Raw genomic sequence first — 21951 nt, forward strand, 5'->3', positions numbered from 1 at the left:
ACAAATGCAAAATGTTATCACATGACATTTCATGTAATGTCATTGCAGTATCATGCAGAATAATTTTGTTGCTCTAAAATCCCCTGTATTCCACCCATTCATTCCCCCCTCCCTCCTGCTGAGCTCCTGATAACAACTGATCATTTTACTGTGTCTATAGTTTTTGGTTTTTTAAAACAAATTTATTTATTTTATTTTTGGCTGCGTTGGGTCTTCGTTGCTGCGTGCGGGCTTTTCTCTAGTTGCGGCAAGCGGGGGCTACACTTGGTTGTGGAGCGCGGGCTTCTCATTGCGGTGGCTTCTCTTGTTGTGGAGCGCGGGCTCTAGGCCCGTGGGCTTCAGTAGTTGTGGCCCGTGGGCTCAGTAGTTGTGGCTCGCAGGCTCTAGAGAGCTGGCTCAGTAGTTGTGGCGCATGGGCTTAGTTGCTCTGCGGCATGTGGGATCTTCCCGAACCAGGGCTCAAACCCGTGTCCCCTACATTGGCGGGTGGGTTCTTAACCACTGTGCCACCAGGGAAGCCTTGTGTCTATAGTTTTGCCTTTTCCAGAATGTCATATGGTTTGGATCATGCAGTATTCTAGGCTTTCAGACTGGTCTCTTTCACTTAGCATTATGCCTTTACGTTTCCTCTGTGTCTTTTCTTGGCTTGATAGCTCATTTCTTTTTATTGCTGAATAATATTTCATCGTATGAAAGTACCACAGTTTGTTTATCCATTCATCTATTGAAGGACATCTTGGATACTTCTAGTTTTTGGCAGTTATGAGTAAGCTTCTATAAATATTCATGTGCAGGTTTTTGTGTGGACATATGTTTTCAGCTTTCTTGGGTAAATACCTAGGAGCGTGATTGCAGGATCGTATGGTAAAGGTATCTTTAGCTTTGTAAGAAACTGCCTGTCCAATTTTGCATTCCCAATAATTTTAAAATTGTAAATCCTAGCACCCTAAATATACTTAAAAAAATCTTTGTCAGACTGTTCTGTAAAATTAAACCGCATCTGGTGTGAATTTATATTCTAATTGTTGCTTTTGTTGGCTGTCATTCTTAGCATTATACTTCTTTATATGTTTTTTTTTTTTTTTTTTGGCGGTACGCGGGCCTCTCACTGTTGTGGCCTCTCCCGTTGTGGAACACAGGCTCCGGACGCGCAGGCTCAGCGGCCATGGCTCACGGGCCCAGCTGCTCCGCGGCATGTGGGATCTTCCCGGACTGGGGCACGAACCTATGTCCCCTGCATCGGCAGGCGGACTCTGAACCACTGCGCCACCAGGGAAGCCCTCTTTATATGTTTTGAAGTTTTGATTTACAGACTTATTTGAGGGTGAGTACTTTTGCTTTTGTTTCTCTTATTTCTGTGCTCACCCTTCTCTGTGTGGTGATATTTCTGGTGCTTCCACTGATTGACTGGACTCTAGTCAAGAAATCAGATATGATAATGGTCAGGGTCCTGCTCTTTGAGGTAATTGGGGCTATTTTAGATCCACTCACAGAGTGTGTGAATGTCTTGGTTCATTTCCTGGTCATGAGGCTGTGTTTTTATTTTCTCACTTTTCAGAGCCCAGAGCACCACATAAACCATAGTTCTAGGCAGAGACTGACAGCGGTACTTTTTCACTTCCTTTCAGCTCTAGCCTCATCCTTGGCTTTAAGCAGTGAATCTGGCTCAGATGTCTCCTGTTTCTCCACCTCCTTCACTCTGCGTCACTGTTGCCCTGAAGGAAATATACACCTGCTTCTAGGCTCAAGAGTCCAGCACCTGTAGCTTCAGTCCTGCTCACAGTTTTGTGTATCTTCTGTTTCTGATCCAAGTGAAGGGTTGTCTTGTTTTTGAGCCTTTTTAGTAACTTAAAAAATATATTTAAACATATCTATTACTATGTATTTGGAGCAGAGGGGATGCATCGAAGTGTTTACTTACTGGGCTGCTTTGACTAGAAGACTTAATTGACCAGGCTTTTTTCTAAACTTGATACCACTTATCTTGTTTTCTGTGTTATTGCAATGCCTAGACCCTCCAGTGCAAAAGTTGAATAGCAGTGATGATAATGGGCATTTTAGTCTTTTTCCTGAATGGGAATGCTCCCAGTGTTTCACTGTTAGATATGATACTTACTAAAGGTTTCTGGTAGGTGTCTTTTGTCAATTTAAGAAAGTTTCCTTCTATTCTTGGTTTATATTTTTACTGGGTGTTGAATTTTATTGCTTTTTGGCATTTGTTGAAATTATCATTGATTTCTCTTTAATATGAGTAGGACAGACCTTTCTGAGTTGCAGATAACTGAGAGAAACAGATATATTGTATTTGATTTACTTGTTAATACATTTTTAACAACCAAAAAATGAACTTTTAAAGAAAACACATTTTGATCTTGAATTTTTGTATATTAACAATATTATGTATAAGCTATATATTATCATGTTATATATATATATATGCTATATATTATGGCATTTCAGCAATAATCAGGTTTGGACCAAATATTTCTGTAACTAAGCTTCACTATAATCAAATAGTGTACAGTAAAAAAAAATTGGGGGGGGCGGGAGTAACTTTAGGGACTCTATAAGGACTTTTTCAGTCCCTAACCATTCAAGCTTCTTTTCTTCCTGGCTTCTTTTTCTAGACTCTTTACTCCCTCCTTTTAATTTTTATCTCTGCTTGTTCTGTCTCCTCTTGCCAGAGAGAGACTTTCTTCTGCAAGTAATAACAACTGTTATTTAGTGTGAGGCTACTGCATTCAAGAGATTTTCATAGATAATGTCTACACTGTAATCTTTACCACTGTGGAAGCTAGGTATGGTGTCTCCAGTGTTTGGGTGAGGAAATTGAGCTCAGAGAAGTTAGAACTTGTTTAGGGCCACACAGCTAATCAGTGACAGGAGTGATATTTGAACCAGGTCCAACTTCAAGGCCCATATTCTTTCTACATGCTCTCTCTAAACAAGACTTTTATGTTCCAAGTTCAACTTGGGTTTTGTTTTTTTGGCTTACCCTCATGATTCCTGAGTGTGGTGATATGACCGCTTTGTGTCTCCAATATGATTTGTGTGAAAATTTTCCTTTAGTCAGGTACTTCATTGCTTTTTACCGGTGTGACGTTTTACATGTTCTTGAGCAGTTTCTTAAAATGACTAAACCTTTTTTAACTGCACAAACAAAAATAGAATAAATAGTGTCATGGTTAAGCATGTGGGCTCCGGAGTAAACTATGTTGCTTGGACCTGGAGTTTATTTTCCTTTAACTTTTTAAATATTGTGAAATATTGGCCCTCAAAAAGGTATAGAGAATAAAAATTGTGAATACCTGTGTACACACCACTTAACTTAAGACACTAGGCTCCTTTTAAAGTTAACCCCTACTGCTTCCCAGTTGTATTCTCCTCCCCTTCTGAGGGAACCACTATTCTGCATTTGATGCTTTTCATTCTTGTACATATTTTCATACTTTTATTACATATGTAAGTAGCCCTAAAATGTATATTGTTTTGCATTAAAAAACCTTTATATTAACAGTATTAATTGTATCTTTTTATAACTATTTTTTTTCTCTCAGTATTGTGAGACTTATCCATATGGATATATGTAGCTCTAGTGCATTTATTTTCTTCACTGAATAGGATTCTGGTATTGGGCTATATCACAGTTTTATGTTTTCCTGTGGATTGGCAATTAGTGTGTTCTGATTTTATTTGTTACTACAAATAATGCTGCTATGAGTATTCTTGTCACCTCTCTTTGTGTACACATGCATGTCTTTTAGAATGTGTACTAGGAATAAACTAGAGGTATGTGTGCCAGTAGTATGTGTCCTTAGGCACACGGCATTTCTAGCTCTTTTACCGCCTTTCAATTTTGTTAAAACCCTTTCTCTATTCTAGATTTTTTTTTTTTTGGCTGCGTTGGGTCTTTGTTGCTGCGCGCGGGCTTCCTCTAGTTGCGGCGAGCGGGAGCTACTCTTCGTTGCAGTGCACGGGCTTCTCGTTGCGGTGGCATCTCTTGTTGCGGAGCACGGGCTCTAGGCACGTGGGCTTCAGTAGTTGTGGCACACGGTTTCAGTATTTGTGACTCGTGGGCTCTAGAGCACGGGCTCAGCAGTTGTGGCGCACGGCCGTAGTTGCTCTGCGGCATGTGGGATCCTCCCGGACCAGGGCTCGAACCCGTGTCCCCTGCATTGGCAGGCAGATTCTTAACTACTGCACCACCAGGGAAGTCCCTCTATTCCAGATTTAAAATGTTGTAAATGATTGATAAAAAAGTACTTTCTCTTCTTCCAGGTCTATATTTTTATACCTTTAAATAAATCAGAAAAACTGTAAATTAAGAAAAAAGAGTCTTGCCAATAGAATTCTAGTCTAGGCATCATTCAAGAGGGTAGTTACATAATAATATCAATAATAATAATAATAATAATAATAGCAGCTAACATTTATTATGCTCTTATTTTGTGCCAGGTATTGTGCTAAATGCTTTACATAATTTATTTAACAGTTACCACAGGGGATTCCTGGTTAGGACTATGTGCTTCCACTGCAGGGGGCCTGGGTTTGATCCCTGATTGGGGAACTAAGATCCTGCAAGCTGTCAGTCGTGGCCAAAAAATCAAAAACACCAGTTACCACAGCCCTGGGAGGTTATATTTGCTATTCAGAGCTCTGTAGTAATGGAGTGCAGTCACTGAATATTTTTTATTGGAACCTAGAGAACTTTTTCAGATTTGTAAAATCAAACAAACAAACCAAAAAACCCAGTCTCTAGGGCTTTACCAATGTTTACTTTCACTGGCTTTTTTTTTTTCTTAATCTGAAAGAGAAGAGAAAAGAAGTATTAGGGGAAGGATAGTTGAGAATTTTCCTGAAATAAGCAAGGAAGTTAGTTCTCTTATAGGGAAGTTTGATTAGTTCCAGTTAAGAACTTGTTAGTGACAAGCACAGTGATCTCTGACTTCTTAATTTAAGGAGCATCCAGAGGAAAACTGACAAGAGTTTTGCTGGCAGAAAATGAACTTACACAAGAAGTTTTGATACCTAGATGCTTTGAAGTAACTGAGAGCTGGAAGTTAAGACATTAACAAAAAGATTCCAGGGAAGTGAGGGATACTTAACACTTAGGTGTAGTATAGAGACTTTCTGGAAACATTTCTAGAGCCTGCTCTCTTTCCTTTAGGCTTTACTGTGGGATTTACTTAATTTATACCTGCAGACTTAGTCTAGCTCTGGAACACATTGCTTCCCTGACAGGGCTAATGAGAGTCCAGACGTTTTGCTGCACTAGCCTCCTGACCCTGTTTAACTGTGACCTAAGGTCTGCACAGCACCAGGGCTTGGGGACCTGTATTCTTTCCTCAGTCCTGGAGTCCTCGTGTTTGCCCTGGAGGGGGTGATGTGGCACAGTGGAAAGAGAATAGGCTTTATTGTCAGATTGGTTGCCTACTCCACGAATTACTAGCTTTGGAATGTTAGGCCGAGTTAACTAACCACTTAGGCTCTAAATTTCCTCATCTGATTCTGCCATTCACATTCTTTATTTGCTCCTCAAGCCTAGCACAGTCTCATCTTTTCATTCTAGTTTTTTTTAAGAGTAATGGTTTCCAAAGTGGGAGGCGTGCAAAATGATCTTCTAGGTAGGGTATAACAAGAAAAAGAATGGGCAATTAACTTTACTAATATTTAAATCATAGTTTGACACTTTACTCCGTCTGTATGTCTGATGATATACATCAGCTACGGAAAGTGAGGTAACCTGAAGGGAGGATCATGGGCACACCACAGCCTGGAGGGGCCGACAGTGTGAGCCTCCTTATTTGTTTGCTTACATTCTATTTGAACATATTACAGTTAACCTCTACCTGGTTTAGGGGCCTTTCAGATTATATTATCTGATTTGCATGAAATGAAGCTTGCTGAATGAATAGACAAAGGGGTTAAAAAGATTCCTGCAAAGAATCTGCGGATTGAAGTTTCAGATTCAACTGAAGACTGAAGTGCTAATGCAAGGACACATGAACAGCAGGAAACAAGTGGAGCTGGTACTTCTATTTATATTATGAGCTTGTTTTCAGTGAAATGCAAAGTACAAAACAATAATGGTCTAAGCAGATTGAAAAGGAATAACTAAAAAAAAACCTTAACATTGTTAAAAATACTATTTGATGTATGGGTTTATATATACCATTGAGTATATTGTGCCTTAAGGTATTTGCTTAATGATAGTATGAGGCTAATATGGTCAGTTGAGATATTTTAAAACGAAGTATTCCGAATATGAAGACAAACTTACTGAGCTTTTTTCAGTGATGATTATAGCTGTGTGCTAATTAATATCTTTTTTTCTTTTGCCTGCGTCGGGTCTTGGTTGCGGCATGCGGGCTCTTCATTGTGGTGTGCAGATTTCTCTGTAGTTGTGGCTCAAGGAGAGAGAGAGAACTAGAACTAGAACTAGAGAGAACTCTAGTTGTGGCACGCGGGCTCCAGAGCGTGTGGGCTCTGTAGTTTGCGGCACGCGGGCTCTAGGTGAGGCTCACGGGCTTAGTTTCCCCGCGGCATGTGGGATCTTAGTTCCCCGACCAGGGATCAAACCCACGCCCCCTGCATTGGAAGGCAGATTCTTTACCACTGGACTACCAGAGAGGTCCCTGATTAATGTCTTAAAATTTTATTAACTTAATGATATATTTTTGGAAGTTTCTTTGGAGATTTCTTACTTCAGGAGTAAAAGACAAAAAGCCATAAACTTTTCTTCTTCCTGTTTTAGTAAAACTGGCTGAAATAATACATAGACAAAAATAACAATTTTAGTTTGGTGACAAACTAAAAATCTATCCTTTGTTAGCAAATAGTCTCGGGATACTCGTAGAAGACATTGCTGAGGCTTTGAAATAATAAATATTATACCAAATTATGGAGTTGTGAGCATTTCTGTATATTTTGATAAAAGTTCAGAGGTTATGGTTTTTGGTGTAGTCCATTTTAATAATAAAATGTATGGAGACCTGCCTCTTTAACCCTCCAGACCACTAAAGGAAAGGTTTATATACCAGAGAATATACTCTAATGACTTAAAATTTTATTATGAAATAGGGCATATAAAGCATAAAGAATAATTCAGTGTACCCAGAACCCAGCCTAATAAATAAATAGCTAATAGAGTTGGTATTCCTCTGCAGTCACATTATTCTTCTTCCATCTCCAGAGGACTTTGCTTTTCTGAATTTGATGATGCATGTTTTATGTGCACTTGTAAAGAATTTGTATTTTGTCATTATTGGGTGGGTTGTTCCACAAATGTCAATTAGATCTAGTTGGCTGATGGTTAAGTTGAGTCCTTCCATATTCATCTTGACTTTGTACGTGTATTGATCATAGAAGTGTGTTGAAGTCTCCAAGTGTAGGTGGATTTGTCTCTTTCTCCTTTCAGTTCTATCAATTTTTGCTTATTTTAAAGCACTGTGGTTAGGTACAGAGACATTTAAGATTATGTCTTATTAAAGAATTCTGTATGTTACAGGCCCAATGATACAATTTTATAGATATTGTTTTATCTATATTGTATTAAAAAGCAATTGTTTTTTAAGTCAGTTAAGAGAATAAAGGAGAAGAAATATGTAATTGTACTGTCTTTAAAAAAGTGAACTTTACTTTTTAGAACAGTTTTAGATTTACTGAAAAATTGAACAATAATAGTTTCTATATGTATCCTACACCCTGTTCCCTCTGTTATTAGCATCTTTCATTAGCATGGTTCATTTCTTGCAGTTAATGAACCAGTGATGATACATTATTATTATTAACTAAAATCCATACTTTCTTCAGATTTCCTTAGTGTTTACCTAATGGCCTTTTTCTGTTCCAGAATCCCATTTAGGATACCACATTACATTTAGTTGTCGGCTCCTTAGACTTCTCTTGGGTTTGTCAGTTTCTTGGCTTTTTCTGGTCAAGTTTTTGATGAAACTTGACACTTTTGAGGAGTATTGGTCAGGTATTTTGTAAATTTTCCCTCAATTGAGATTTGCCTGATGTTTTCCTCATGATTAGACTGGGTTTATGGGTTTGGGGGAGGAAGACCACAGAGGTAAAATGCCATTTTCATCACATCGTGTCAAGGGTCCATACTGTCAACAAAATTTATCACTGTTGATGTTGTACTTGATCACCTAGCTGAGGTAGTGTTTATCAGGTTTCTCCACTGTCAAGTTATTTCCCCCTCCCCCTTCACCTCTTTGGAAGGAAGTCACTGTGTGCAGCTCACACTCAAGGAGGGAGGAGTTATGTTCCACCTTCTTCAGGGCAGAGTCTCCATGTAAATTATTTGGAATTTTTCTGTACAGGATATTTGTCGATTCTTCATTCTCATGTATCAGTATCAACTTAAGGATATTTAATACTACTTTATTTTGTTGCTGAAATTTTTCCAACTTTGGCCATTGGGGGCTCTTTCAATTAGCCTCTATGTCCCTTTGATATACCCCTATCATATGTTTTTTTTCCTCCCAGGACTTCTTTACTTTCTGTACTACAAGATGATCCAGGCTCATTGTGTATATTTCTTGCCTCAGGCATTTCTCGGAGGAGCCCTAGTTCCTTTTATTGAAGAATGGTATTATAAACAAAAATTTGGCCACTAAATGTGCTGATTGCTTTGGGATACTTTTGTTTCTAGGCCCTCTCAGTTGACAGAGCAAGGACATATATATGTGTATACTAATGCATATACACATACCTACAAATGCTTTTATATGTAACTATCCATATATCTATATTGAGTTAACCATGAATGTATACTGATGTCTCCAATTGTAATCCGTTCCATTACCACCTGGATCATTATAGCTTCTCACCTTGCTTATCTGTAACCTCACACTTCACCATCTGCCATCTGTTTACTTAATTGTTCAGTTATGCATACATGCATAGCAGTATTAGAGTTCTTGGCCCATAACCTGTGGGAAACCAGAGTACAGTACTTATATATATTTTATTTTGCCTTTAGTTTTAACAGACTCTGTTCACTTCCAGAGTTACTTAGGTTACTATACTTTCCCCCCACCCTGTTCAGTGAGGTTGTTTCATATATTTGTAATACAGTTAGATTGTTTTGTTATATTCTCCATTTCACTCTGGGGTTCTCTGACCTCCTAAAGGATTAAAAAAAATTTTTTTACATACATTAAGGTTCACTCTGTGTTGTAATTTTCTTTTGGTTTTCACAAATGTGTAGTGTCAGTGTCTACCATTACAGTATCATACGGAAGTTTTATCACCCTAAAAATTCTCCTGTGCTTCACCTATTCATTCCTCTTCCCTTCTTCCCAAATCTCTGGCAACCACTGATCATCTTACCATTTGTATTGTTTTGTTTTTTCTAGAAGGTCATAAAATTGGAATCATATAGTGTGTAGCCTTTTCAGACTGGCTTTTTTCACTTAGTAATACGCATTTAAGCTTCAAGTTTTTTCATGGCTTGATAGCTTATTTATTACTGCTGAACAATATTCCATTTATGAAAGTAGTAGTTTGTTTATCTATTCACCTATTGAAGGGCATCTTGGTTGCTTTCAGTATTTGGCAGTTGTGAATAAAGCTGGTGTAAACATTTGGGTGCAAGTTTTGTGTGAATATACATTTTCCACTTAGTTGGTTAAATACCTAGTGCAATTACTGAATTGTATGGTAGGACTATGATTAGTTTTGTAAGAGACTGCAAAACCGTTTTCCAACCAGGCTGTCTGTGCATTCCCACTAGCGATGGATGAGAGTTCCTGTTGGTCTACATTCTTGTCATCATTTGCTATTGACAGTTTTTTGGATTTTAGCCGTTCTAATAGGTGTATAGTGGTATCTCGTTTTACTTTGTAATTTCCTAATGACAAATGCAGTTGAACCTCTTTTCATATGCTTACCATCCGTATAATTTCTTTGGTAAGGTATCGGTTCAGATCTTTTGATCATTAAATTTATTTATTTTATTTATTTTTTAGCTGAGTTGGGTCTTCGTTGCTGCGCACGGGTTTTCTCTAGTTGCGGCTAGCGGGGGCTACTCTTCGTTGGGGGTGCATGGGCTTCTCATTGTGGTGGCTTCTCTTGTTGCGGAGCACAGGCTCTAGGTGCGCGGGCTTCAGTAGTTGTGGCACTCAGGCTGAGTATTTGTGGCTCGCGGGCTCTAGAGCACAGTCTCAATAGTTGTGGCGCTCTGGCTTAGTTGCTCTGTGGCATGTGGGATCTTCCCGCACCAGGGCTCAAACCCGTGTCCCCTGCATTGGCAGACGGATTCTTAACCACTGCACCACCAGGGAAGCCCTGATCATTTTAAAATTGGGCTGTTTTCTTATTGTTGAGTTTTAAGAGTTCTTTTCATAATTTGCATACAAGTTCTTCCTCAGATATGTGTTTTGAAAATATTTCTTTCACTCTGGGGCTTGTCTTTTCATTCTGTTCATAGTATCTTTTGCAGAGCAGTTAATTTTGATAAGTTGCAGCTTATCAATTTTTCCTTTCATGGATCGTGCATTTTTTCAGTTTGGCCTTGGGCTTAGGTCATTAAATAATCTTTTCTAGGAACCTAACAGTTTCAGCTCCTTGCAGATGGAAGAAACTGCTTACATTCTCATAGCTAGGACTCTCGTCTTCTTTCATTTTGTAGACTAAAGCTGTACTCTGGTTCTTCTTCGTTTTTTAAATTTTACTTTAAAGATGTTTATTGTTGCATTGTTCACAGTAGTAGATAGTTGGAAATAATTGTCAACAGTCAAGGCTTGGATGAATGATCGTGATAAAATTCCATTCTGTCATTCAAAATTGTGGTTTTGAAGAGTATTCAGTGACATGGAAAGGTGTTCAGATATATTGTTAAAGTTGCCCCCAGCTTTTTAAATAAAATTGTATATGTTTAAAGTGTACAACATAATTTGATAAATGTATACATTGTTCAGTGATTACTGCAATTAAGTTAATTAGCTCATTCTTTTTTGTGTGTGGTGGTGGTGGTTTAAGATCTACTGTCTTAGCAAATTTCAAATATACAGTAGAGTATTATCAACTACAGTCACCATGCTGTGCATTTGATCCCCAGGATTTATTCATCTTGTAACTGAAAGTTTGTATGCTTTGTATTTCCCCGTTTCTCCCAGCCCCCAGCCCCTGGCAGCTACCAATCTACTCTGCTTCTATGATGAGTTTGACTTTTTTTGGTATTATTAGATTCCACATATGAGTGAGATTACATAGTATTTGTCTTTTACTCTGTCTGGCTTATTTCACTTTGTGTTCTGATTTTTTTTTTTTTTTTTTTTTGCGGTATGCGGGCCTCTCACTGCTGTGGCCTCTCCCATTGCGGAGCACAGGCTCCGGACGCGCAGGCTCAGCGGCCATGGCTCACGGGCCCAGCCACTTCACGGCATGTGGGATCTTCCCGGACTGGGGCACGAACCCGCGTCCCCTGCATCGGCAGGCGGACTCTCAACCATTGCGCCACCAGGGAAGCCCTGATTTTTTTTTATTGGGTGGAATGAAGCCCCTAAGTAGGGTGATCAGGATCCTGTGAAGATCAAACACACTTGAATAAATGTACCTAGTAGATTTCACAGGATGAACCACAGGAAGAAGGGGTTGCAGAGTCCTGAGATCCCGGCGTCAGAGAATTTTATTTGTGCATTCATGTGGACAAAGAGTCTTGGCAGTTGAAATGGGAAAAAAGGGTGGATGTGAGAGTGATTATGAGGAAGGAAATGGCAGTGTTTGAAATCAGAGTTAGTATGTGAAGTGAATGATAAGGAGGTGTTGGTTACTTCTAGATTATGAGGCTCAGAAAAGACAAAGTGCCAGGAGTCCAAGTGGAAGGAAGAAGAGAGATGTGTTTACATTCATGTAACTGTTGATCTTTAAAGTTATATCAGGAAGACAGGGACGTAATCAGGTGTGGTGGCAGGGTTAGATCTTTGTTGAGTGTGGACTGTTAAAATCATAATTACAAAGATGGAGGTATTAGTATCCATGGAGCACTGGGATGGAGTCATGCTAAGGCCTGGGGAAATCATTTATAGTAATCTTAATTGATGTGTATCCTGTACATTTGGATTTTATGAAATCTGAACTATAAGCTTAGTTGAAATGAAAAGACTTAATATTTTAGTTTGAGTTCTATCAGAAGCTGACTCTTAGACAAGGATTTGCGTGCAAGTATTTTGTTCTGGAGGTTATCCCTGCAAATATCAGCAGGGGACCGGGAGGTGAGATAGGGAAGGGAAGTTAGCAGATAAAGGTTTTGTTATCAAGCAAGTTACCACTTTGGGTGACAGAAGCTTATTCCCACTGGGGAACTCTAGGAGCCTGTGTAAAACATGACCTCGGATTTATACCCTTTTAGGGGGCAAGGTAGGTAGAGTATATACCAACTAAATCAATCATTGGTTAAGACAGTTTCTAGGGAGTGGTGAATTTATAGCATTTCAGGCCTGTCATGCAAGGAACAAAATGGACTTCAGAGGTCAGAGAAAGCCTGGTTTCTCTGTTTAAACAAACAAACACACAAACAAACAGAAAATGCAGATGCTGTCAATCAGTATAGAAGGATTCAGTAAAGGCCAGGAGATATGGGGAAGGGGAGCACCCAATTAACTGTTTCCTTAATACTTGCTCTGCAGTTCCAGCATCTCCAGTTCATTTTCTCTAGGCCACCAAAACCTGCATGCCCAGCTTAAATGAGCCAGTCTAGTGGCCTATTAGGACTGGCGCGAGGTGTCCTTTTCAGAACATTAAATCCTGGGTCATGGGATGAGTACCGCCATTTCAACAAACTGTCTTACTTTACACTTGGCTCAAGTTCAGCACTCTCAAGGTCCATTCCCAAGTATGTTCTTCCAGTTCCTGTTAACGCATATCATCAGGTCCAGCAGCTGTTTTGATGAATCAGCCCTTTTCCATCCAAAGCAGGGACAGTACCTTCCCTTTCTGATGATGTAAGACTTGACCCTAGTTATTAGCGTAGAAGCAGTGAGGGAGGTAGAAACAGATCCTGAGGAGGGTCAGCATCTTTCTAGGCATGCATCTCAGATGAGAACTTGGCATACTCTTTAGGCAGAGGAGACTGCCCTTGTAGCAAGAGCAGAGAGCCACTTCGTCAGGCCTATAGGGTTCAGGGGAATCTTGGCTGGACTATGAATTCAGTCTTCTTTGTTAAGCTGCCTACTTTCGTAAACAGAATTTGAGCCTGATTTTTAGCACAATCTGCTCTCAAGTTGTGGGAGCTGAAGGTTCCTTAAAAAGTGCTGCCATGGAGGTCTCTGGCTCTCATAGCATGCTCTGAGCTGGTACTTGGCTGATTTAAGCCTTGACATTTTCTTTCTTCTGTGCATCTGTCCTACTTAACAAAAGCTCAACCATTTAATTGTCTTTAAAATTCCCAATTCTCCTATCTCTCTCAAATGCTAAAGCTATTGCATAAGCCAATTATCTTCTTCTATCTGTGTCCCTTACTAGCTCCACCACTTCATGAGTCTTAGTACTATCCATGCAGCAGCACACCAGGGGTTCTCACCAAGCTGCTTATTACCAGCACTGGGATCCTTGTCATCTGTTGGCGAGTGATCCACTTACAGAATTCATCTTGAAGGTCTGTTTTACAGGATCAAATCTGTCTTATTTTGGGTTACCCTAGAAGCAAACGCTCTATAAGGACTCAAGTACAAATTTAAAAAAAATTTTTTTTTTTAGATCCTAGGAAATACTGGTAGAAGAGTGGAGAAGTAAGACAGAGAAGAAAGTAGCTAATAAAGGATTTCTTATCAGGCACCATGGGAAAGCCAGACGTGTAGTAATGCAATATTAATTACTATTGCTTTAGGTTGGGTTGGCATGCTTTTACTTAAAGGACCAGATGGTAATCATTTTAGACGTTGCATGCCAGATGCTCTCTGTTGAAAACACTCGACTCTGCCATTGTAGCATGAGAGCATCCTTAGACAATACATAAATGAATAGGTTTGGCTGTGTTCCAGTAAAACTTTATTTGCAAGAACAGGTGGCAGGCCAGATCTGGTCCAGGTACTATAGTTTCTCTAGCTTGCTGACGCCTGCTTTACGTGTTCTCTTGCTTCCAGTGCCACAGTAATCACACATGCAGATGTGGGCTCTGAAGTGGCATTGGCAGTACTTGTAGTTTCGTGGTCATCCAGATGATCTAAAATATGTTTATATTATTTTTTTAAAGATTAATCTGGAGATAAAGACAAAATTAAAAAACTGTAATGAAGAACTTAGGGATCTCCAGGAATTCCTAATTCTACTTTGAGAAAAAGTGATTTAAAGAAATAGCAAAAGTAGAAGAAGTATATATTAAATGATATGTATTATAAAGGACATTATGATTCTCTGTTTTAATCTGTGTTTAGGGTTTAAAATTTGTATTACCCAGTGGGAGACCAAGTCTGGGGACAGGGAGGAGGCTTTTGAATATCTTTGTTTCATTGTAATTATAGGCTCCTGGTACCAACTCTTGTTTTTTTCTCTAGGACCTAGATTTCATTAGATGTTTGCTGTTTCTGGTTGCTTTTTCTTTGCCTTACTTTCTTTCTGTTTAAAACTGTTTCCTCTTGGGGGCAAATTGTTAGGTAACCATCATGTACGTTGAAGCCTATTTGGTAACATTTCAGTGATCTAGGAAAGGGATAGTTTTTTTGTTTGTTTGTTTGTTTTGCGGTACTCGGGCCTCTCACTGTCGTGGCCTCTCCCGTTGTGGAGCACAGGCTCCGGAAGCGCAGGCTCAATGGTCATGGCTCACGGGCCCAGCCGCTCCGCTGCATGTGCGATCCTCCCAGACCGGGGCACGAACCCGTGTCCCCTGCATCGGTAGGCGGACTCTCAACCACTGCGCCACCAGGGAAGCCTGGAAAGGGATAGTTTTAATGATCAAAATATTAATTGCAGAATGGTAAGGAATATATTTACATTTTAAATTTTCTTTAGGATATATTTATAACTAAACTTTCAGCAGGCACTTTGCTTTAATAGATATGTAATTTGTGTAGTTACCATTTAATTCGTGATTCTAACGTATTTGACAGTGTTACGTAAATCACTCCATGATTTACAGCAGTTTAATCTTCTTAGGGATATTTAACTTATGCTATTTGTCTAGATATTTTTTTCTTCATAGAGTAAGGCGAAGTTTGGCTGATATGTCACAGATTTTGCATCAGTAGGGTCCATGCAATGGGCTATTGTTCTAGCTTTTTAAGCATAGAAATTTGAAAATATGCATCTAGAGGCAAAAATTATGAAAGAAGTTTAATGAAAGGGTTGGGATTCTACTCTACCGCTTCTGAGTTGTGTATCCTTGAGCAAGTTAGTGTTCTTTTCTAAGCATCTGTTTCCTAATCTGTAAAATGGGGATAATAATGCCAGCACCCAGAGTTGTTGGGAGGATTAAATGAGATAATGCATGGAAAGAGTTTTTTCTTTTTTCTTTTTTTTTTTTTATCATTCCTATAACATGTTTTCTTTTCTTTTTATTAGTTTCTGCTTTATAACAAAGTGAATCAGTCATACATATACATCTGTTCCCACATCCCTTCCCTCATGCATCTCCCTCCCTCCCACCCTCCCCATCCCACCCCTCCAGGCAGTCACAAAGCACCGAGCTGATCTCCCTGTGCTCTGCGGCTGCTTCCCACTATCTATCTACCCTACGTTTGGTAGTGTACATATGTCCATGCCTCTCTTTTGCTTTGTCACAGCTTACCCTTCCCCCTCCCCATATCCTCAAGTCCATTCTCAAGTAGGTCTGTGTCTTTATTCCCGTTTTACCCCTAGGTTCTTCATGACATTTTTTTTTTTTAATTCCGTATATATGTGTTAGCATACGGTATTTGTCTTTCTCTTTCTGACTTACTTCACTCTGTATGACAGACTCTAGGTCTATCCACCTCATTACAAATAGCTCAGTTTCATTTGTTTTTATGGCTGAGTAATATTCCATTGTATATATGTGCCACATCTTCTTTATTCATTCATCCGATGATGGACACTTAGGTTGTTTCCAGCTCCGGGCTATTGTGAATAGAGCTGCGATGAACATTTTGGTACATGTCTCTTTTTGAATTATGGTTTTCTCAGGGTATATGCCCAGTAGTGGGATTGCTGGGTCATATGGTAGTTCTATTTGTAGTTTTTTAAGGAACCTCCATACCGTTCTCCATAGTGGCTGTACCAATTCACATTCCCACCAGCAGTGCAAGAGGGTTCCCTTTTCTCCACACCCTCTCCAGCATTTATTCTTTCTAGATTTCTTGATGATGGCCATTCTGATTGGTGTGAGATGATATCTCATTGTAGTTTTGATTTGCATTTCTCTAATGATTAATGATGTTGAGCATTCTTTCATGTGTTTGTTGGCAGTCTGTATATCTTCTTTGGAGAAATGCCTATTTAAGTCTTCTGCCCATTTTTGGATTGGGTTGTTTGTTTTTTTGCTATTGAGCTGCATGAGCTGTTTATAAATTTTGGAGATTAATCCTTTGTCAGTTGCTTCATTTGCAAATATTTTCTCCCATTCTGAGGGTTGTCTTTTGGTCTTGTTTATGGTTTCCTCTGCTGTGCAAAAGCTTTGAAGTTTCATTAGGTCCCATTTGTTTATCTTTGTTTTTATTTCCATTTCTCTAGGAGGTGGGTCCAAAAGGATCTTGCTGTGATTTATGTCATAGAGTGTTCTACCTATGTTTTCCTCTAAGAGTTTGATAGTTTCTGGCCTTACATTTAAGTCTTTAATCCATTTTGAGCTTATTTTTGTGTATGGTGTTAGGGAATGATCTAATCTCAAACTTTTACATGTCCCTGTCCAGTTTTCCCAGCACCACTTATTGAAGAGGCTGTCCTTTCTCCACTGTACTTTCCTGCCTCCTTTATCAAAGATAAGTTGGCCATATGTGCGTGGGTTTATCTCTGGGCTTTCTATCCTGATCCACTGATCTATCTTTCTGTTTTTATGCCAGTACCACACTGTCTTGATTACTGTAGCTTTGTAGTATAGTCTGAAGTCAGGGAGCCTGATTCCTCCAGCTCCGTTTTTCGTTCTCAAGATTGCTTTGGCTATTCGGGGTCTTTTGTTTTTCCAAACAAATTTTGAAATTTTTTGTTCTAGTTCTGTGAAAAATGCCAGTGGTAGTTTGATAGGGATTGCATTGAATCTGTAGATTGCTTTGGGTAGTAGAGTCATTTTCACAATATTGATTCTTCCAATCCAGGAGCATGGTATATCTCTCCATCTATTTGTATCATCTTTAATTTCTTTCATCAGTGTCTTATAATTTTCTGCATACAGGTCTTTTGTCTCCTTAGGTAGGTTTATTCCTAGATATTTTATTCTTTTTGTTGCAATGGTAAATGGGAGTGTTTTCTTGATTTCATTTTCAGATTTTTCATCATTAGTGTACAGGAATGCCAGAGATTTCTGTACATTAATTTTGTATCCTGCTACTTTACCAAATTCATTGATTAGCTCTAGTAGTTTTTTGGTAGCATCTTTAGGATTCTCTATGTATAGTATCATGTCATCTGCAAACAGTGACAGCTTTACTTCTTCTTTTCCAATTTGGATTCCTTTTATTTCCTTTTCTTCTCTGATTGCTGTGGCTAAAAATTCCAAAACTATGTTGAATAAGAGTGGTGAGAGTGGGCAGCCTTGTCTTGTTCCTGATCTTAGAGGAAATGGTTTCAGTTTTTCACCATTGAGGACAATGTTGGCTGTGGGTTTGTCATATATGGCCTTTATTATGTTGAGGAAAGTTCCCTCTATGCCTACTTTCTGCAGGGTTTTTATCATAAATGGGTGTTGAATTTTGTCGAAAGCTTTCTCTGCATCTATTGAGATGATCATATGGTTTTTCTCCTTCAACTTGTTAATATGGTGTATCACATTGATTGATTTGCGTATATTGAAGAATCCTTGCATTCCTGGAATAAACCCCACTTGATCATGGTGTATGATCCTTTTAATGTGCTGTTGGATTCTGTTTGCTAGTATTTTGTTGAGGATTTTTGCATCTATGTTCATCAGTGATATTGGCCTGTAGTTTTCTTTCTTTGTGACATCCTTGCCTGGTTTTGGTATCAAGGTGATGGTGGCCTCGTAGAATGAGTTTGGGAGTGTTCCTTCCTCTGATATTGTTTGGAAGAGTTTGAGAAGGACGGGTGTTAGCTCTTCTCTAAATGTTTGATAGAATTCGCCTGTGAAGCCATCTGGTCCTGGGCTTTTGTTTGATGGAAGATTTTTAATCACAGTTTCAATTTCAGTGCTTGTGATTGGTCTATTCATATTTTCTATTTCTTCCTGAGTCAGTCTTGGCAGGTTGTGCATTTCTAAGAATTTGTCCATCTCTTCCAGGTTGTCCACTTTATTGGCATAGAGTTGCTTATAGTAATCTCTCATGATCTTTTGTATTTCTGCAGTGTCAGTTGTTACTTCTCCTTTTTCATTTCTAATTCTATTGATTTGAGTCTTCTCCCTTCTTTTCTTGATGAGTCTGGCTAATGGTTTATCAATTTTGTTTATCTTCTCAAAGAACCAGCTTTTAGTTTTATTGATCTTTACTATCGTTTCCTTCATTTCTTTTTCATTTATTTCTGATCTGATTTTTATGATTTCTTTCCTTCTGCTAACTTTGGGATGTTTTTGTTCTTCTTTCTCTAATTGCTTTAGGTGCAAGGTTAGGTTGTTTATTCGAGATGTTTCCTGTTTCTTAAGGTGGGATTGTATTGCTATAAACTTCCCTCTTACAACTGCTTTTGCTGCATCCCATAGGTTTTGGGTCGTCGTGTCTCCATTGTCATTTGTTTCTAGGTATTTTTTAATTTCCCCTTTGATTTCTTCAGTTATCACTTCGTTATTAAGTAGTGTATTGTTTAGCTTCCATGTGTTTGTATTTTTTACAGATCTTTTCCTGTAATTGATATCTAGTCTCATAGCATTGTGGTCAGAAAAGATACTTGATACAATTTCAATTTTCTTAAATTTACCAAGGCTTGATTTGTGACCCAAGATATGATCTATCCTGGAGAATGTTCCATGAGCACTTGAGAAAAATGTGTATTCTGTTGTTTTTGGGTGGAATGTCCTATAAATATCAATTAAGTCCATCTTGTTTAATGTATCATTTAAAGCTTGTGTTTCCTTATTTATTTTCATTTTGGATGATCTGTCCATTGGTGAAAGTGGGGTGTTAAAGTCCCCTACTATAATTGTGTTACTGTCGATTTCTCCTTTTATGGCTGTTAGTATTTGCCTTATGTATTGAGGTGCTCTTATGTTTGGTGCATAAATATTTACAATTGTTATATCTTCTTCTTGGATCGATCCCTTGATCATTATGTAGTGTCCTTCTTTGTCTCTTCTAGTAGTCTTTATTTTAAAGTCTATTTTGTCTGATATGAGAATTGCTACTCCAGCTTTCTTTTGGTTTCCGTTTGCATGGAATATCTTTTTCCATCCCCTTACTTTCAGTCTGTATGTGTCTCTAGGTCTGAAGTGGGTCTCTTGTAGACAGCATATATCTGGGTCTTGTTTTTGTATCCATTCAGCCACTCTGTGTCTTTTGGTGGGAGCATTTAGTCCATTTACATTTAAGGTAATTATTGATATGTATGTTCCTATTCCCATTTTCTTAATTGTTTTGGGTTCGTTATTGTAGGTCTTTTCCTTCTGTTGTGTTTCTTGCCTAGAGAAGTTCCTTTAGCATTTGTTGTAAAGCTGGTTTGGTGGTGCTGAACTCTCTCAGCTTTTGCTTGTCTGTAAACGTTTTAATTTCTCCATCAAATCTGAATGAGATCCTTGCTGGGTAGAGTAATCTTGGTTGCAGGTTTTTCTCTTTCATCACTTTAATTATGTCCTGCCACTCCCTTCTGGCTTGTAGAGTTTCTGCTGAGAGATCAGCTGTTATCCTGATGGGGATTCCCTTGTGTGTTATTTGTTGTTTTTGCTTTGCTGCTTTTAATATGATTTCTTTGTGTTTAATTTTTGACAGTTTGATTAATATGTGTCTTGGTGTATTTCTCCTTGGATTTATTCTGTATGGGACTCTCTGTGCCTCCTGGACTTGACTAACTATTTCCTTTCCCATATTAGGGAAGTTTTCAACTATAATCTCTTCAAATATTTTCTCAGTCCCTTTCTTTTTGTCTTCTTCTTCTGGAACCCCTATAATTCGAATGTTGGTGCGTTTAATGTTGTCCCAGAGGTCTCTGAGACTGTCCTCTGTTCTTTTCATTCTTTTTTCTTTATTTTGCTCTGCAGCAGTTATTTCCAGTATTTTATCTTCCACCTCACTTATCCGTTCTTCTGCCTCAGTTATTCTGCTATTGATCCCGTCTAGAGTATTTTTTATTTCATGTATTGTGTTTTTAATCGATGCTTGATTCATCTTTAGTTCTTCTAGGTCCTTGTTAACTGTTTCTTGCATTTTGTCTATTCTATTTCCAAGATTTTGGATCTGGGAAATAGAATCTTGAATCATCTTTACCATCATTATTCTGAATTCTTTTTCAGGTAGACTGCCTATTACCTCTTCATTAGTTAGGTCTGGTGGGTTTTTATCTTGCTCCTTCTCCTGCTGTGTGTTTTTCTGTCTTCTCATTTTGCTTATGTTACTGTGTTTGGGGTCTCCTTTTTGCAGGCTGCCGGTTCGTAGTTCCCGTTGTTTTTGGTGTCTGTCCCCAGTGGCTAAGGTTGGTTTAGTGGGTTGTGTAGGCTTCCTGGTGGAGGGGACTAGTGCCTGTGTTCTGGTGGGTGAGGCTGAATCTTGTCTTTCTGGTGGGCAGGTCCACGTCTGGTGGTGTGTGTTGGGGTGTCTGCGGACTTTTTATGATTTTAGGCCACCTCTCTGCTAATGGGTGGCGTTGTGTTCCTGTCTTGCTAGTTGTTTGGCATAGGGTGTCCAGCACTGTAGCTTGCTGGTCGTTGAGTGAAGCTGGGTGCTGGTGTTGAGATGGAGATCTCTGGAAGATTTTTGCCGTTTGATATTATGTGGAGCTGGGAGGTCTCTTGTGGACCAGTGTCCTGAAGTTGGCTCTCCCACCTCAGAGGCACAGCACTGACTCCGGGCTCCTCAATTTGGGATGATGTGTTGTCTATTCATGTATTCCACAGATGCAGGGTACATCAAGTTGATTGTGGAGCTTTAATCCGCTGCTTCTGAGGCTGCTGGGAGAGGTTTCCCTTTCTCTTCTTTGTTCTCACAGCTCCTGGGTCTCAGCTTTGGATTTGGCCCCGCCTTTGCGTGTAGGTCGCCGGAGGGCGTCTGTTCTTCCGCTCAGACAGGACAGGATTAAAGGAGCAGCCGCTTCGGGGACTCTTGCTCACTCAGGCCGGGCGGGAGGGCGGGGCATGGAGTGCGGGGCGAGCCTGCAGCGGCAGAGGTCGGCGTGACGCTGCACCAGCCCGAGGCGCGCCGTGCGCTCTCCCAGGGAAGCCGCCCCTGGATCCCGGGACCCCGGTAGTGGCGGGCTGCACAGGCTCCCGGAAGGGCGGTGTGGGCAGTGACCTGCGCTCGCACACAGGCTTCTTGGCGGCAGCAGCAGCAGCCCCAGCGTCCCACGCCCGTCACTGGGCTCCGCGCCCTCAGTCGCGACTCGCGCCCGTCTGTGGAGCCCCTTCAAGCAGAGCTCTTAATCCCCCCTCCTCGCGCACCAGGAAACCAAGAGGGAAGAAAAAGTCTCTTGCCTCTTCGGCAGCTCCAGAGTTCTCCCGGACTCCCTGCCGGCTAGCTGTGGCACATTAGCCCCCTTCCGGCTGAGTTCTCGCCGCCAGCCCCAGTCCTCTCTCTGCGCTCTGACCGAAGCCCGAGCCTCAGCTTCCAGCGCTGCGCGCCCCGGCGGGCGAGCAGACAAGCCTCTCGGGCTGGTGAGTGCCGCTCGGCACCGATCCTCTGTGTGGGGATCTCTCCGCTTTGCCCTACCCAGGTATGT

General features: G+C 39.9%; 1 protein-coding gene across 1 annotated transcript in view; it reads right to left on the bottom strand.

The window, feature by feature from the left end:
- Positions 1–21951, bottom strand: part of LOC309797760 (uncharacterized protein) — a 106371-nt gene that overhangs the window by 17275 nt on the left and 67145 nt on the right. The window lies entirely within an intron of this gene.

The sequence above is a fragment of the Mesoplodon mirus genome (genome assembly GCF_964341445.2).
Source record: "Mesoplodon mirus genome assembly, contig: HAP1_SCAFFOLD_952, whole genome shotgun sequence".
In the NCBI taxonomy this organism is placed as follows: Eukaryota; Metazoa; Chordata; class Mammalia; order Artiodactyla; family Ziphiidae; genus Mesoplodon; species Mesoplodon mirus.